Consider the following 6,208-nt stretch of genomic DNA (forward strand, 5'->3'; position numbering starts at 1 on the left):
GAAATAAATTTAAAATTGTATGAGATTGAACTATTAACAAATTGTGCAATAACAAAATACCAACTAGACCTACATTATTTATCACTGGACATTGGCAGAATGCGTCTCTGTTGAGATCGAAAAGCCCAAAGATAAGAAGAAAAACAACTTGTGCAAATAAATATGCACCTGAAACAAATCTTTTTTTTGACCATTTACATATAAATACACCATAAAAAAACCAAACGAAATAAATTTATTAATTTCATAATCAATTACGCCTAATGGACTGATATGACACATCAATTGTTTTTTAATGTTTGTTTTTTATAGCACTTGTCACATTATGTATAAAAAACGTCAAACCAACAATACTATTAATTTATTATGATTTAATGATTGAAAAATCGATCATTAATTATCAGAATAAATATTTATACAACTCGTTTGTTATATTTTATCAGGTCTTTAAAATATTAATCTATAACAGGTTTGCATGGAACATACATCAATGTAATATTAAGGTATCAATACAATGTCATAGACTAGAGAAGCTTGTTCTAGAAAGTTATAGTAAACATGTGATAATTAATTTTGGATTAGGATTTCATTGAGAGATAAGATAATCACCGAGATTATTATGTCCGTTATTTTAAACCTATTATTATTATCGTTAATAGTTATTAATTTACGTGATAAAAATGTGAACAAAGACATTGAAAAATCCTCAAAAGGCGTTTAAATGTCACTGGGACAAAATTAACGGAGCTTGTCATTTAAAAATGGAGGCAAAAATGACAAAACAATATGTCGTATTTTTTGTATCTATAACTGTTAAATAAATTGTTTAAATATGTCACCAATGTCTATTCGACGACACATAAAGGTTTAGTGATTATCGTGTTTTTATACAGATTTATTATTTTATAGATGCGATCGTTAAGAGAATGATAGGAAAACATTAATCATTACCAAATTAGTATGTGGTCGATGATTATTTAAATAACCAGCTATTTAAATTAAGTCGGCAAAGTATAACTCTCAATACATATATTATATGTTGACATATTTGTACAATTTTGCATGCTTCATTTTTATTTCTTAGTGTTGGCACGGATAACATAATACTATGCTGTATTGGTATTTAATTGCTACAAATTTATTAAAGTAGTATGTATATTGAAATTTGAACTTCCTTACGGAACTGATACCATTTATAGTACAGGTAATGTTAACTTAATTTATCTGTATATTTTGTGCAAACCGGTTCCACTAATATCAATTTATTTTGACTCTAATTTATTAACTCTATAATGATACAATACCATTAAAGTGTCCAATAAATAAAACACATACAGCACATGATTTCTGATAGTAAAATACCTATTATAGAAATTGAAATTAGTTTAGTTACATATTCAGATGCTTTTAAATTTGAAAAATTGTCGTCTCAATTCCCCTCTTATTAGACTTAGAATAATTCACTGAACGATTTCGAGGAAAACCCGTTTAACTTATGTTTATGTCAGTCTAAGTCAGATTTTATTTAGTATGTCGGTTTGTTGGCGCAATTGTCGAGACATTTGGTATTATAAAATTAATTCGTCGATAATAATTTCTTCATTATCTACCGGTGTCGACATTGCGTTTTATTGATAACATATCTTCGGATGGAATATCGAGTAAAGCAAATATATCATAATTAAACATACAACTTTTGTGATTATTTAGTTGTATGCTATTCCAGTCTCAAGTCCATTAGTTTCAGAATTAAATATAGCCATATATTAGCGATTCCATTTTTCAATATTATTGTTGTGACAATTGTGCACGTCATGCGTTTATATTTCAAACAATGCATTTCGATAGAGCGCATGCGTGCAGAGACGACGTGACGCGCGCACGGCGGGTGTACGTAGGCCTGACAGGCGATTGGCGACAGCTGACAGGGTTCAGTTCGCACTTGGCAGCTTTGGCACTGCCGCATCGGGCAGGGGCGAGCTCTCCCAACGGCCAGCACATTCATTCAATTCAGTGTGCCACTGCGCGCGAATCGGCGCTGGCTGTGCGTAAACATTCGAATTTTAAAAACATAGTCGAATGATATCGCTTTTTTCGTCGTGTAGTTGAAAAATATGATATAATTGTAATAACATAATTGAACAAGTGCAATATTGTGCTACGTTTTCGTTTTGATTTGTTGACACATTTTTGTACTTTTCGTACTTACTGAATTTTGTGAAATTGTCAGTGAAAATAAAGGTAAGATTAATATTTTCTTTACATGTTTTTATCATTAATAATCGATATAATATATGAATTCGCGTGTACACCATCCCTGTCCTAAAATTTTTGAAAAAGCAACAATTATATCGATTAATTTTCTGTTAATTTGAACATTCTGCCTGTAACAGAATAAAATGCATATTTAACATAATTATTCCAAAGGTGACTTCAGACTAATGAATATTTAGAAATGTTATAATTTATTTAAATTTACAAGAAATTTACTTTACTAAGTTACGTTACTTAGTAGGTAAATTTGAAATATAAAACAACATCGACGCTCTTTGGTAAATATTTAAAATTAGATTTATCAAAATAATAAAAATAAACAGATCAAAAAACGATACTGCATATATAAATGTTGTATTTATACAAGTATATATTATATTTAAGCTCGATATCCGCTAAATTTAAATAAAATCTATGATATTATGTTATCTGTGATAATACGAGTATCAAATGAAAGCAGTGCGAGCAATCTACGCAAATTGAAGTAATATTTCAATTTTATAATACACATTAAAATTTTACGTTTATCTACTAAATACGATCATTGTTATTTTAATACAAGCATAATCAATTGAGGAAATTGTGAACATGGTGATTGGAAACAACTCCCTAAACTTTATAATATTATTTGAATTTAGAGTCGAGCACAATTTGGGGGTCTTCTGACTTCGAGCGTGGTGTAAACAGATGCTTCCGTGGAAAGCGCACTACATCTCTAGGGTAGCAGAGGAGCGTCAAGCGCTTCTCTATTGCTGATAAAAAATATCTCCTTTTCCTACTTGCCAAAGTTTTTTTTATTGAATAATCGAAAAATTATTAGGTCATATGGTATTTTCTAAAACATCCTTTAATAACGATAAAAATAAATAGTGGAAGTGGTGGATATTTTGTTGGAAAATTTAAATTATTTAAAATTTTCACAATTTTTTAAATGTAATTTTCACGATAGTTATCGTATGTAAATAAACTCAATATATGAGTAGAAAAATTCGTATGTTATATTTTGCCATAGTAAATAGAGATTCCTTTTTCTTTTATAATAACATCGATTTGCTAGTTGTATGTTTGTAACACGATAATTAGATTAAATAAACTGAAGGCTTTAGGTCAAGTTATTTAATCTTAGTTTATTTTAGTATAAATTATTCTCGTGTAATATTAATTGAAGTGTAATTAATTATAATTGGTAGTTTACTATTTACAATTTTTAATGTTTATTAATAATTATAATAATCAGATTATGAGACGTAAGAGATTTTAATAAACACGCATACAATTAACATGTATTAAAGTTTATGTATTGTTCCAATGGAATTTTACCTAGAAATTATACGATACATTGAATTTATGTTAATTTACGTACGACTCCGTAGGATATCGTCACTTTGCTATCATTCATTTAGTTTGTTGCTTGGTAGAGATGACTAATAAGTGATAAGTCCGCCTTCTGTTCTGTATCTTTGTTTTAAGTTGGCAGCACAATAAAGTGTTTGAATAAATATATAAATAAATATTTTTTAAATAATTATTGCACAGGGCACAGGGCACAGGGCTCGGTGCTATACATTTTGATTTTATTGTAGGAATAATAGTGTAAAATGAAGTCCCGTGTCCCCTAGTGGGATTTGGGGCAGATAATACAAACATCTGTTTTACTGATCGATTTTCTTTATGGACAGGACGGTGATCAACCTTTTGTGTCCTGTCAGACCGAAACATTTTTTTTGTGAGTTCCCCTACCTGGACTCGTACCCGGGACTCCTCGGTTTTACGCTCACGCGTTATGCACTCTTTCAAGGAGGCGGTTAAGTGGGAAAAAGAAATATTTATAAAATAATAGACTTTCGCTCGCGTAGTCAAAGGAAATTCACATAGGAATGAGATATTTAACTGCGATAAAAAAGCATTTATCAATCTCAACCTATCTAAAACTACAAAAATCGTATTTTGAAATCGATCTGTTGCGTCGCGACAGAAGGACAAACAAACATCCTATCGCATTTGTTAATAGTGAGGACAGTGAGGATTTTCTACCTACCTACCGAAATGATGTAACAGCTGTTGTGCATTCTTTTACCTCTGAAATAACAAGGGGAAGCTCTATAAATGTATGTAGGTAGGATAAATTAACTTATGGCTCTTGCAGCTGCGTTTAGGGCTGCCCAAGAATTTAATAATCAAAGAGGCTTTTAAAAAGATCGATAATATGTATGAAAAACCTTTTCATTTCTTCTTTCTTTGATATTAAGTTTCTTATTTATTCTTATTATCTCATAATTGTTATCTATTTTTTATGTTATTTTAAGTAACCAAAAAATAATAATAATAAAAAAAAATTCAAATGGATATTTGATTTTGAAAAAAATTTTGAAAGGTCAAGGTAATAGTAAAGAGCTGAAGCTGAAGAGTTCCTTTGTTTGCACACGCTATTCTTAAGAACTACTGGGCCGATTTTAAAATTCTTTCGCCGTTAGATAGAAGAATGTAGAAGGTAATTAATACATACATAGAAGACTATATATATCGACCACTGGCAAAGCTGGGGCGGACCTCATGTAAATTCTGCAAGGTTTATCTTGCTAAATTTTAAAGTAGAAAACTTACGATACGATTAAAAAATTTCTCACATGTCATTATTGATGTACAACTTACGCATAGCAGATACGTTGGCGAACAGAGGGTCATTATAATTTAATTGGATCGGAGTGCTTGAAATAAATTATCATTGCATTCGTCCGTATAATTGTGTATTTGAAATGCCTGCTGAATATATTAAAAGAATGCATCAATATGCATAATAATGTACACGTCAATACGTGAACTATTTTCTACCGATTGAATTATTTAAAATTAATCAGTAAACCAAATAAGAATTATTAAGTTTACTGATTATTTTGTTAGTCGATAACTCGGTGGGTTTTCGATTGATTGGCAATTACTATATTTGTGTTTGTAGGAAACTAGACGCTCTGCCCAGATATCAAGATTCCTGCTTTATCCGAAGGGAGCATTTAATCGTGATAAATAGTATCCTATCACCTAAGTCAGCTCATACCCTGTCTATATACCAAATTTCATCAAAATCCGTTTGGTAGTTTCAGCATAATTGACGGATAAACATCCAAAACAAACTGTCATGTTTATAATATTGATGTGATTTTTGTCATTTGGTCTCATTTTAAATATTGAGCGGTATTTGCTCAATGCAATATTACAAAAACAATTTCTATAAGGTCATGAACGCACGGTACGCTGGCCGCTGAACTAGTTTAGTTCGTTGTAGTTTATTTTTAGGGTTCCGTAGCCGCAGGAAACGCGGCACCCACTCTGTTCGTTCTTCTGTCTGTTTGTCCGTCCGCAACTGGGTTGAATCTCATGAAAGGTTATAGCTTGAAATTGTTAGATGATGTATTTCTGTTGCCGCTATAAGGACAAATAAAAAAAAAATCGACCTAACAGAAACGTTACGATGGGTGATCAATTTCTTTATTGCCCTTTGGGGTTTTTTTTTTACATTTAAACAAGCTCAAGTTTATTTACGCGGAACCCTTAGTGCCGCGAGTTCGACTCGCCGACTGAATTCTTTTTTTTTAGCGTCTTGCATACGACTGGTTTTCATTGCATGCAAGAAGGTTTTATTGCACTTTTATAAAATTATTTATGTATCGTTTATTCTGCCGCATTAAAATTTAAGTTTAATGGTTTTTTAAATATGTATTTATTTATTTATTCATTCTTGATACATCTTTGACTTACAGTACAAAATATACCAACACGTTACAAAGACTACAATTAGTTCATTCTATGGCTAAAAATACCATACAATTAGCGATAGATGCAATATTAATAGTTTTAAAGAGTTCCACTTCAGATGTAAGATGTAACAATATCCTACTAATATTATAAATGCGAAAGTTTGTGAGGATTGATGTAT

General features: G+C 30.7%; 1 protein-coding gene across 1 annotated transcript in view; it reads left to right on the forward strand.

The window, feature by feature from the left end:
* Positions 1-1,910: 1,910 nt before the first annotated feature.
* The window catches only part of LOC119840703 (ATP-binding cassette sub-family G member 1), a 62,475-nt gene continuing 58,177 nt past the window's right edge, over positions 1,911-6,208 (forward strand). Inside the window, exon 1 of the mRNA XM_038367412.1 lies at positions 1,911-2,241. The gene's annotated coding sequence lies outside the window, so the exon portion shown is untranslated. The remainder of the gene's footprint in view (positions 2,242-6,208) is intronic.

The sequence above is a fragment of the Zerene cesonia genome, chromosome 7 (genome assembly GCF_012273895.1).
Source record: "Zerene cesonia ecotype Mississippi chromosome 7, Zerene_cesonia_1.1, whole genome shotgun sequence".
In the NCBI taxonomy this organism is placed as follows: domain Eukaryota; kingdom Metazoa; phylum Arthropoda; class Insecta; order Lepidoptera; family Pieridae; genus Zerene; species Zerene cesonia.